This window comes from Felis catus, chromosome B4 (assembly GCF_018350175.1).
Source record: "Felis catus isolate Fca126 chromosome B4, F.catus_Fca126_mat1.0, whole genome shotgun sequence".
NCBI lineage: Eukaryota > Metazoa > Chordata > Mammalia > Carnivora > Felidae > Felis > Felis catus.
The window spans coordinates 132,812,246-132,824,697 of record NC_058374.1 but is presented as its reverse complement, the minus strand read 5'-3'; the positions used below and the strand labels follow the sequence as shown (position 1 = coordinate 132,824,697).

The following is a 12,452-nucleotide window of genomic DNA, read 5'->3' as shown; positions in this document are numbered from 1 at the left end:
GCTGGGAGCAGGGCAGCTGGGCCCAGGGAGGGAAAGACCCAGAAGTCTGAGGAGAGAGGCCTTCCTGTCCCACTGCGGAACGTCCTGGGCCCTCCCTCCTCCGCATTCCCATGGGTCACCACCAACACTCTCCCGCTCTTGTGACACAGGAGTCTGTCGGCAGGTAGTGGCCCGCTCTCAGGGCAGGATCCTTGGGTGGAAAAATGGCTGCCCGAACGACTGCCAACAACTCCTCCCGTGGCTGTGGCTCGGCCGCACAGTCCACGATCTCGCCTCCCCAGGGTCTGGGTGGCCTGTGCGCGACTCTGATCACTAGGATACTTGGAAGTGACTGAGAGGTTTCACGCCTAGGCCTTAAGAGGCTTTACAGCATCCATTTTCTCAACTTTGAAGCCAGAGGCCGTGTAAGGAAATAGGGTGACCCCATTAGAGAAAGGCTTGCATGGCGGGAGGGTTCCTAGAAACCATGAAGGGAGGAGAGAGGCCCACCCCGTCCCTGGTCGCTGAGCCACCCCCACTGCAGCCCCAGACACGTGAGGGAGGCTGGTCGGGCGCCCCATATGACGACGCACGCAGTAGGGATGAGGGGTCCCTGCCGAGCCCCGCCCAGACTGCAGAATCATGAGCAAACCCATACTGCTGGTTGCTCGGGGCCAGGATGCCTGGGGTGTGTTTGTTACACGGCATTAGATAACTGATACACTTCAAGTCATGAAGTCTTGTTTCTCAAGTCTCAGGATCACAGCAACATGACTGTTGCATCCACCCGACTCCTGAAACAATGCTGCGGGCACCAGTGACAGTCACAACAAAGTTTATTGCCATGAGAGGCAAGGCCAACCGATCGGGACCGACACTCTTGACCAGAGTGCTGTGTCGAACAGCCGAGTTTTCAGAGCTGACCACATCCTCTTATCATCACCTGGGAACAGAACCAAGAAATAGTTCCCAGATGGGGGTGGACACAGTTCTGACTTGCCCTTGCCCCAATCCAATCAAACACTAATCCAGTTGATTTTCCTTGAACTTTTGTTCCCTTGATTGCTAGGACAAGGCTGTTATCTCTTAATCTACGGTGTTAAAACAAAGCTGTTATTTCTCAAGCCTATAGGTTAGCCCTACACTACAATTTAACCCTTACAAGACCAAGTTCAAGTCTCACTTCCACTGCCGATCTGGGCAAGTCACATCACCTCTCTGGGGCTTGGTTACCTCCCAAACAGCCATACGGACAGGCACCACCTGGCTTGGGGTGAGGGCGCAGAGCGAGTACATGTGGTGAAGGGAGCGCCGACCGGCCCGGAGGTTGTGCTTGAGAAGCGAGAGCCCGGTATGGAGGCCCGGCCTCTCTGGCTCCCTGGGCCAGCAGCCCTGCCCCACAGAATGATGGCCTCTTCCTGACTGGAACCGTGGCTGGTCCGACTGCTTTCCACGCCACCTGCTGAGGTGGATGGAACGGGGTGGGGGCGGGGGGGACGGCAAAGTGGGTCATTTTTCTCCCCCATCTCAGGGAAGTCATCAGACTCCAGGAGTTTGGGTTTTTTGAGTTGAAAAGCGCTCCAGGACCGAATCAAGCAGACCCCTCCCCAACTGGCCCAAATTTCTAGGGAATGGAGACACCGAACTTCACGAGCACTGTGTCTACACATGAACGATATCATTGCTGAACCTCCAGCTGTCTAGTGAGGCAGATGCTTATGGCCCCAACGGACAGAATAGAAGGTTGAGGCCCAGAGACAAAGTGACTTCCCCACGATCACGGAGCTTGTGACTCACCCTGGACCTGGTGGCTGCACATATGTCCTCCTCCCCACCCCCCTCCACCTCGGTCCTTTCCTGCTCTGGGACAGCCACCGATGAGCGAGTGGCCACCAGCCAAGGCTAAGAGGCCAACTGCAGGGGTCACACAGGCCATACACTGTCATACCTCTGCCAGTGCCACCAGACCCCCGCTGCCCACCTGTCCCCCACTGGGCTCACTGGGCCAGGTGTGGACAGGCTCAGGAAGTCCATAGAACCCAGGGGCAGTGGGAGCCCACCAGCCCAGAGCAGAGTGGCATCCAGCCCCCAGCTCTCCCCTTCTCACGGGGCACCTTCCCCTTCCCCCACTGGCCCATTTTTGGCTCTCCTGTTGGAGAAACTGCCAGAAAGTGGGGGGGGGGGGGGCGGCGTGCAGCTACTCCCAAGGGACCGTGGGGCCAAATTTCTACACAGGAAGGGCTTGTGCAGGGTGGGGTGATCTTAAGGAAGGGATGTTTTGTTTGGTTTTGAAGTAAGCTCTACGCCCAGCATGGGGCTCGAACTCATGACCCCGTGATCAAGAGCCGCATGCTCTCCTGACTAAGCCAGCCAGGCGCCCCAGGAAGAAATGCATCTTAAGCTGCCCTCATAGCAAGCAAGTCTCTTGGGGCTGATGGAGACGGGGGTTACCCAGGCCCCCTGAAGACCACCCTGGTGCCATTAAGACTGCTGTCCACAGATGCCTGTCCGCAGTGGGGGGTCCCATCAACCTGGCCTCGGCTTTGCCCTCCCTCTCCCCCACCCCTCCCTCCTTCCTGTTGGCCTGGACACACGCATTGCTCACTGCTTGACGTCTCCTGGAAGCCTTGTCCCCAAACGCTGGCCTTGCCTTTATCTTGTTGGTCATCTCCACACAGGAAGGAGCCTGGGTGGGTGCCAGGGCTGCCTAAGTAGATTATGTCACTCACCCCAGGGCGGTGGGTGGTTCAAAGCAACTGGGTCCTCGGGCTAGCCCCCCGGGGGGCCCGGTCCCTTAGCTATCTTTGCAACCAGACCCCAAAGAGGAAGCAGAGGCCCAGAGACGGGAGTGATGGGTTCACGCCACACAGCGAGGGGGATGGAGCTGAGCCCAGAATCCTGTCCAGCTGCACCCCGCCCCCCAGAGCTGCTTCCGGACCACATTCTCAGCAACTCACAGCAAATGGCTCCTCTGGAGCTTAACGAGGCACGTGAGGTGACCCCCACCACCCACCCCCTGTTTCCAGTGGCCACGGCTCCTCGGCCTCCAGGACTATCACCAACTGGAAAACACTCGTGCCCAGTAGAGGACGGTTCACCCACCGTGATCTGCTCTTCCTACCCCCTTCGGAGGGACCACCTCTACTGTAGTGTGGAAACTGAGGCGCAGAGAGGTTTGGAACACCCAGAGCTGGCAAATACGGAGCCAGCCCTGAACCTCAGGTCTCCTGCTTTCCCGCCGTTTCCTCTGGCACCCAACTCAGAGCAGGGAGTGTCTGCGAGCCACGAGGCCAGCCTCGTCTGTCCCCTCCGCCTCCAGCCGGAAGGTCACATTGATGAGGAGTGTGGGGAAAGCTGAGGGCAAAGTAGAGCTAACACCAGCGACCCCACCCCCACCCCACCCCCAGGGTGGGACATGTGTGGTATTCCTCGGACACTCCCGGCTACCCAAGAACAAAGGAAAGGGGTTAAAGTGCTTGCCATGGTGATGTGGGAAACTGAGGCAAATGAAAAATGAAATTATGTCAACGGCCCCAGGACCTATGCTGGCAATCCTACTCCAAGCCTATGGCCCCCAATAAGCATCTGAAGGCTCTGAGGTGTTATTAAACAGTTAACAGCTAACCCCCCAAGGTCCTGGAAACCTTGCTTCCAAAATACCTTAGAGACACTCTATCCCTGAGCCCCTCCCAACCCGAGGGTGTGTGATGAGTTCCCATCACGACCCCAGGGCAGCTCTTCCAGCCCACGGGTCCTGTCCTCGTGCTTTAATAAAATGATCTTTGTGCACCAAAGGCGTCTTCAAGAATTCTTTCTTGGCCGGCGGCTCCGGACCACCCCACCATCACCCCAAACCTTCATCATATGCCGCCCAGTTTGTCGGACTAGAGTCTTTTCATCTGGACTCTGAGCTTCGGTGCACATTTGGTGAGTATACCTTCTCTTTTCTTCCTTTCCTCTCATTTCAGGGGCCTTTTGAGGAGGGTGGTCCTATTGGGTCACTTTCATGTCGATTGCTCAGGCTGCAATCCTCTAGCCCGCGGCAACTCTTCTGGGAGGAGAAATCCTGCCTTTTGGCTGCAAGTTAGTACCCTGGCCGGGATGGTGATAAGACCCAGAAACCTGATGCCCTCTCTTTATTCCCGTCCGTCTTCAAAGTTGTCTGTCTTGGGCACGGGACAGCCACCTAAGCCACCAGGACGCCTGCCAATCTTAAGACTCCCGCGTGAGGTTTCCTTCTCACTGATCTAACGTGATCCCCTCATCTCTGGTCTAGCCACTTCTGGCAGGGAGACCTCCACTGAGAGCTGGTGGAAACCAGTACCCGATTGAATTAAGACCCAACCAGGGACTATTTCCTAGGGAAGTTGTCTATAAAGCGTCATCATGGAGGCAGCTGAGCTCCTAGAAGGAGGTCACTCTCTGCTGGTTTCAAGGACTTGGCAATGGGCTGGAGGCAGTAAGGGAATTTAATTTTTCATTTGCCTGAGTTTCCCACAACACCATGGCAAGCGCTTAAACCCTTTTCCTTTGTTCTTGGGTAGCCGGGAGAGTCCGAGGAATATCACACATATCCCACATAGCCATATGTGTTGGAATGTCACTGAGATCATGATGGATTTCTGTCTTTACCGCTTTCTGTCAATGTCCTCTGCTCACTACTACTTAAAATTGGGTAATTCCCCCTTGTAAAACTTTTCTAGTGTTTTCCATGGGTTAAAAATGACAGGTTGTTCAAGCAACTAAGGCATGGCCTCTGCGGCATGCTCTTCAAAGACTAGGTAATCAGGGCATGACCATCAGGGAATGTTGTTCAAGGCACAGCCTTTTAGGGCACGGCTTTCAAGGTATTTTGGTCCATACGCCAGGCACCCATCTGTAGTCCAGAATGCAATGGGGAAGTGGGGGGACACTAACATCCCTCATTCAGGAGCCCTTAGTCGGCTGGTTGGTGGTCATAGCAATTTCTTTCGAGGGACACCTGGGTCACTTTGACACCAGGAACCTCTGACATATCCTGCTCATAGGACACCACCCACATCGGAGGGGATTCTTAGGGGTAATGGACTTTCTCTCTCTCTCCTTTTCTCTCTAGGAGCATGGGAGCTTCTCTTCGGTCCCCGAGAGATGCCTTTTTAACCCACTGGAAACAATCTGGCTTGCAATATGTAGAAAGGATTGATTTCCTGTAACCCTGAGTGGCCTTAGTAAACGGAAAATGTATGGAGGTACCCTAGGGCCAGGCCTCCACGGCTACCTGGCTCCAATGGCCTCTTGCAGAACGTGTTTGGTCAGTAACCAGGCCAGTAAACTCCCTCCTGATATATTGGATGGTAATTGTCTAAACAGGCCTCCTCTTAATAGAACCCAGGTCGCTGGAGGAAACACAGACCATCCCTGACAAAGGGGACGCTGACTCTCTCTCTCTGTTCCTCTGCCTAATAGATGTGAGGGCTTCTCCCTCATTCAGTTCCCGGGTTACCAGCTATAATTGGAGCCAACTGTGGTTAGTCCACCTTGGGATGGGGACTTTAAGGAATATTCCCAAGCAGCTGCTGAAGCTCCATTTGTTTGGGGGAAATTCCTGGTCTTTTCCGGCCTGATGTGGACTCCATATTTCCACTTTGGTGGAAGAAACATGGCGTCTGCTCCTCTGTCGGAGCTCAGGTTTTGAATCGGGTTTTCCTTCTCTGCTTCTGCTTGGCACCTTGCCTTTCCTTCCCTGCCGTCCCCCTCCAGGTTCTGCACCAACTTGGGTGTGGTCTACATAACTGGTTCCATCCTCAATGCCTCAGGCACCATTGGCTCCCCCTCCCACCCTCGAGGTCAAGGAGCAAAGAGCACCCCCTTGGACCACCCACTTCAGATACCCCCACTGGTGTCCCAGGTGAAAACTGACAATGGGGATAAATTGATTGACTTTTAAGTGGACGCAGGGGAAACATATTCGGTGTTTAAACTAATTTCAGTTCGGGGCGCCTGGGTGGCTCCGTCGGTTGGGCGCCCGACTTCGGCTCAGGTCATGATCTCGCAGTCCGTGAGTTCGAGCCCTGCGTCGGGCTCTGTGCTGACCGCTCAGAGCCTGGAGCCTGTTTCGGATTCTGTGTCTCCCTCTCTCTCTGCCCCTCCCCCCATTCACGCTCTGTCTCTCTCTGTCTCAAAGATAAATAAACATTAAAAAAATTTTTTTTAAATTAATTTCAGTTTGTTGGACCTGGTCTTTAAAGTTGTCAGCATTAAATATGAAACTTTCATTCCACCAAGGTTGACTAAAGGGCAGATAAGCTCATGTTATCTCTCTTGCAATTTGTTAGCAAAAAGATGACTTAAAATGATAGTTAATTTTGTCTGTCTCAAGGTTGTCATGGGTAATTGTTAAGATAGCTTTCAAAGTCTTTGGTAACCTGAAACTTTAAAGCTTTGGTTGCATGACAAATCAGATTAAATTCATTGGACATCTAGGTCTTTTCCAGATAGGATGGAGTGCTAAAGCTTTGATTACCGAACGTAGGTTTGTGCTGATTGCAGAGAAACTAAGGCTATTTGGGTCTATCGGAAAACATGCTTTGTGCTTAATTGGCTCATGAGTTTACCATCTAAAAAATTCTGGTGTAAACACCTCTCAATTGGTTAGTGAGTCCTCAACTGGAGACTAAGGTTTCCTAAGAGTTAAAATTCTGCTAAGTGTACTTAAGACTGATGGAAATAAGGAAAGCAACCCTGTATGTAGGAAAGTGGGAGATATGTAAGAAAGATATAAGGAATGGAAATACATTTTTCGTCGAGGGTAAAAGAAAGTAATTCTGTCCTAAACGAGACTGGTTGTTGGAGAGAAATGGCTTTGGGACAAAGTTTGAAGGCAAAGGAAAGTTGTAGAATGTTCGTGAAGGGAAATCTTCGGACAGGAATTGTGCTCAGGATAGGCTAAGGTGGAGATGAATGGAATTTTAAAAGTACAGGGGTATAAGGTTGAAATTCTGCTTCTCTCTCTGTTCAGAAGACAAAGTTTTCTTGGACTGTTGATCTGCTCTTGATAAGAAAATGTAAATAAAGGCTTTTTTTTCCTCTTTGGTCGGCCGGAGATACCAAAGCTTTAGGTTTCTTCTTTATCAGGTCTTTGATTACTTAGTTAAAACTTCTCAATGTTAAAGGAGCTAGGTTTTGCTAACAACGATATGATGCTATCCATTCGCCTTCAGGATCTTTTATTGCCACTTTGGTTGAATAAACAAAGTTTTAAGATTTGTAATGATCCGTAATCCTATTTTGGACGCGCTTTATGGGTTTTTTAAAGTTTTAACAAACTTCCCAGGATTTAAACGGTAAATTAAGTCTTTTGACCAATTAGGCCCTTTTATTTGGGATGCTAAGTTACTTGGAAACCACAGTCATGCAACAGTAAACCTTAGGCTGTATTGCACAAGTAAATGTTGTAACTGCCCAAATATATATGCAATTCCTAAAGTTTTAATGTTTCGGTGTAAGGTCATCACTTCATATTCTGATTACTTGAAGTGTTATGCGTCACAGAAATAACTGAATTTCTTTGTCAATTGCATCATAATGAACTCTCATCAGCTCTTTAACAATGTCCGTTTCTGAGATTTGGTCATTTATAATTGTTCTTACTCTCTCACAAAACGTGTTTCTCCTTCAAGGAGATTTATAAAAAGGACTTTGGGGACAAATACAGGTATTTGACATCTTTCAATAAATTTTTTTTTTTTAACGCTTATTTATTTTTGAGACAGAGAGAGACAGAGCATGAACGGGGGAGGGTCAGAGAGAGGGAGACACAGAATCTGAAACAGGCTCCAGGCTCTGAGCTGTCAGCACAGAGCCCGACACGGGGCTCGAACCCACGGACCGCGAGATCATGACCTGAGCCGAAGTCGGCCGCCTAACCGACTGAGCCACCCAGGCGCCCCAGACATCTTTAAGATTAATACCAAAATGGGTAAGAATTTCCAGAACTAAAAAGCTGCATTCACACAGAACAAGAATTCGGAACGTGGGACTCAATGAACTGAGGAAGATTATAGTCTTGTGACTCTTGTTGGAAATAATGGCTGGTTCTCTGTTTCCTCTTCCAGATTAAGGAAACTTTCTCTTACGATATCTGTGATATACAGAAACGCCATCAAGTACTCAGTTGTAAACTGAAGCATTTATCTTTTCTCTCTCCCCAAACCCTCTGAAATGCAAAAGCTCTCCAGCGAATATCCTTTCCTTCGGGGCAATTACAATTGTTTGCATAAATTCAATAAATATCTGTTCATCTTGTCACAGGTCACCGTTGGAAATACTGGTTATTTTACCAAGGCTTTGACTGGAATGTCCTATTGGAGATTAACATGCATAGACTCAGATATGACCAGACAGCTTTAAGGAACTAAGGTTGGCTTTATGAAACACGGAGCCATAAAGTCCCTTGGAAATGCTGGCCGGATACCTTGCTTACAGAGTTCCCAGCACCCTCCCCAGGTGAGCAAAGAAGGTCACTTCCTGGCAGGTGCAGGGACCTCAGGGTACCTTGGAGACCTCGTGAAGAGGAATTCGTCCAATTCCACGGGTACTGCAGGCCTTGTCTGATGGCAAGTGCTTGGCTTGGCTTCTGGCCTGGAGAGGCTACAAAAGTTCAGTCTGGAGATTCCTTATAAAGGGTTCCAGCAAAGCAAACTTTAAAAGATCCTCATGAGCAATTGTTATTCTTGCTGAATTTATGTAAATACTTAGGCCAGGTTTGTTAAGACTGGACTTGTTCTACAAATGCATGGGTGTCGACTTGGCTATCTCTGGAAAGGGGGGGTTTTAGAGAGAAAAACTACGTTTCAACAACGCACCGTTATGGATGTTAAATTCTAGTTCTGATCATCTTGAAATGTTTGTTGTTTGCCTAGACTAGACAGCTTGAGGTAAACTTCAGAAAAATTGTCACAATATGTCACGTATAGACCATCTTCTGTGCTGCTTGTTGTTCTGTGGGGATAATAATATGACTCCATGGGCATATGATTATTTAAACAACCGGAAAATGGGATGGATTCCCCCAATACTTGTATCCAAAGACTTTTCTCACTGGAGACCTTTCGATAGATAAAGACTATCGTCTTTATTACTCACTTGAGGCCTGGTTAATTCATAAATCTCTAACCATGCAAACCGTACCCTCCCTAAGCCTGATCTGACAGTTACTAGAAACCCACCCCATATAAACCCAGGAGATCTGGTTTATTCAAAAGATGGAAAGTCTAAGACAACAGGGGACTTAACTCCAAAATAAAAGGGCCCCTACTGGGCCGAATTAGGCAGTAAAGTGAGAGGGGCATTCTTCGTGGGCTCTTGTATCTAAAATAAAACCTGCGGCCCCCTTCCAGGAAATCAATTAGCAACCTCACGTGCCTTCTTTTTCCCGGGAATCTGTGCAAGCCCTCAAACTTCCCTTAGGATGGTTGTACCTTTCTTTTTCATTCTCCTTTCCCAATTTCTACTGATAATTCCTTCTTACAATGGGCCGTCCCACAGGGTCACAGCAGACCTTTGAGTTACAGGCCAGAAAGACCAATCTGATTCCTGCTGCCTGTCCCCACTCTCATCCGAGGATGCTTCAAGCCTGACATCTAAAAATCTCACTGGCAGCCCTGGGAGACACGGGGTTTGTAGTTTGCTGTAACCATTAACCCGCATGTTTCTTGTTTCTGTAAAAGTGCCTCTTCATTGCCTGATTGCTTACTGAACAAAACAGAGTCTATAGGATGGTTAAACACCACTTGTCATATGGTTAAGGCCTTAAACGACTCTCAAAATAGCATTATGTTATCAAATACTAGAAGTAACTCGAATGCGGGAAACAGTTCTACAAAATAGAATGGCATTACACATTTTAGCTGCTGCACGAGGTGGAACTTATATTCTCCTAAAAACAAAATGCTGGGGCGCCGGGGTGGCTCAGTCAGTTAAGTATCCGACTCTCGGTTTCGGCTCAGGTCATGACCATGACCTCAGGGTTTCGTGAGTTCCAGTACCACATCCAGCTCTGTGCTGACGATGCGGAACCCGCTTGGGATTTTCTCTCTCTCTCTCTCTGCCCCTCCCCTACTCATGCTGTTCCTGTCCCTCTCAAAATGAATAAATAAAACATTTAAAAACAAAACAAACACCCCCCCCCCCAAACGCTGTATATACATTCCAGATTACCGCAAAAATATTTCTGGATTTCTAATTGACATAAATACTCAAATTGGCGCATTAAACAATCCCTCTTTCTCCTTGACTGATTGGTTAAACATCTAGATTGGAGGACTTTTGTCAGCTACCGAAGGACTTTCCTTTGGGCTAATCTTTCTAGTTATTCTAATTATGTTTTGCTGTTTTCTCCCGTGTCTCTCTGCCTGGTCCCAAGACCCCATCACTGCAATGACTTCAAGCCAACAGATGATCCTTTCTACTCAAGGAGGTGCATACACGTTGCCCACGTTGGATTCAGCTGCCTCTATGTTTTTGTCACTCCTCGGTATGTTCCCCGACTGACCAATATTGACTTATAGGTAGGGACGTCTCTGAGGCCCTCCACCTTCAGCCACCTTAAAGATTTAAGGGTCAAAACTGTTCAGGGGGGATATGATGAGGGAGCATGGGGCAAGCTGAGGGCAAAGTGCAGCTAACAGCAACCCCCCCCGCCCCCCAGGTGGGATGTGTGTGATATTCCTCGGACACTCAAGAGCAAAGGAAAGGGGTTAAAGTGCTTGCCATGGTGATGTGGGAAACTGAGGCAAATAATATGAAATTCCCTTACTGCCTCCAGCCCGTTGCCAAGTCCTTGAAACCGTTGCCAAGTCCTTGAAACCGGCAGAGTGACCACCCTCTAGGGGCTCAGCTGCCTCCGTGATGACACTTTGCTAGGGGGCAAAAGAGAACCTTGACTTAACATTGTCCCAACCTCCAGGATCCTGTAAATCTACTTCTTTAAGTCAACTGCCCCAGGACCTATGCTGGCAATCCTACTCCAAGCTTATGGCCCCCGATATGCATCTGAAGGCTCTGAGGTGTTATTAAACAGTTAACAGCTAACCCCTCAAGGTCCTGGAAACCTTGCTTCCAAAATACCTTAGAGACACTCTATCCCTGAGCCCCTCCCAACCCGAGGGTGTGTGATGAGTTCCCATCACGACCCCAGGGCAGCTCTTCCAGCCCACGGGTCCTGTCCTCGTGCTTTAATAAAATGACCTTTGTGCACCAAAGGCGTCTTCAAGAATTCTTTCTTGGCCGGCGGCTCCGGACCACCCACCATCACCCCAAAACTTCGTCAACATGGCAGACCCCAAAGGGGTCTGTCACCTGGTCTCCTGGCCAGAGCAGGGCACAGGCCAGGCCTCTTACCTTTGTGTTTGTAAACAACTATGAGATTCTGGGTCTCCCGCTCTGGAACCAGCATAAGGGCTGCTTCTAAATGGGGCCAGGATGACATTGACTTCTCCCGCCCTGGGCTGCCCCGTTCCAGCCGCCCAGGGGGATTCTGGGCCTCGCCGATCTCTGCAGTGTTCTCTCCCATCACTTTGAGCCCGTCCTACAGGAAGAGAAGCGGAAGCTCAGAACTGGACCATGTCCTGCCTGAGATCTCACAGCCACACCTTGTCGTGTGATGGCCAAGGGGGGACAGAGGCCTGGGCACGTGCCTCAGGAGCACATCCCCAAGCTTTGTGGCCTTGGGCAAGCAAGCTGCCCGACCTGGCGCTCCCTTTTCCTGAGGCCACACTGAACACGGCTTTCCTTTCACTGGGCTGCGGGGTGGCCAGGGTACGAAGCTCACAGCAGGCCTGACCAGCCAGGCAGCCTTCCCCAGAGGGCCTGGATCCTGGACTTACCTGAGGGCCCAGAGGTGTCATAAGGACCCCTCCTGGCGATTTCTTTTGTCTTCCTCCTGGCCCTTGCTGCTTGCCATCATATGATACACTCACCATTCCTTGTTTATTGTCTTTCTCCCCACTGGGCAGGGCCAAAGCTTTGTTCCTCATCTGTGGGATCCTAGTCAGGCAAGCAATGTTATTTACTAAGTGAATGAGTGGCTGTGGGGGAGGGCAGCCTGAGGCCAGTCAGAGGTGTGGTGATGCCGGGAGAGGTGACGGTGGCCGGCCAGGGGAGGTGGGGCTGGAGGAGGAACTGATACTGTCCCGGGTGGGTGGGTGCCGGGGAGGAGGAGGGTGACGGGGGCGACTGCTCAGTGGGGTGTTTGATGGGGAAGGCTGGCCCCTTGGCAGACCACCTCCGACAGCTGGGCTCAGGCTGGGTCCCAGGCGTGACATCACCGCTGGGCAGAGCTGGCGCCTTGTCTCATCCCCCTCAACATCCTCTGGGCGAGGGTTTGGTGCTTAGCCCTGAGGTACGCCCGTCCGCACCCCATCTTCCACTCTTCAAACTCCATACCCTCGACCCCCTCCTCCTGGAAGCCTTCCCTGATTCTCCTGCTCCTCACC

At 50.5% G+C, this 12,452-nt stretch overlaps 1 protein-coding gene across 1 annotated transcript in view; it reads right to left on the bottom strand.

Moving 5' to 3' along the window:
• The window catches only part of MGAT3 (beta-1,4-mannosyl-glycoprotein 4-beta-N-acetylglucosaminyltransferase), a 55,601-nt gene extending 43,604 nt beyond the window's left edge, over positions 1–11,997 (bottom strand). Inside the window, exons 1-2 of the mRNA XM_019835608.3 lie at positions 11,844–11,997; positions 11,359–11,545 (exon numbers count right to left, since the gene is read on the bottom strand). The gene's annotated coding sequence lies outside the window, so the exon portion shown is untranslated. The remainder of the gene's footprint in view (positions 1–11,358; positions 11,546–11,843) is intronic.
• Positions 11,998–12,452: the final 455 nt, after the last annotated feature.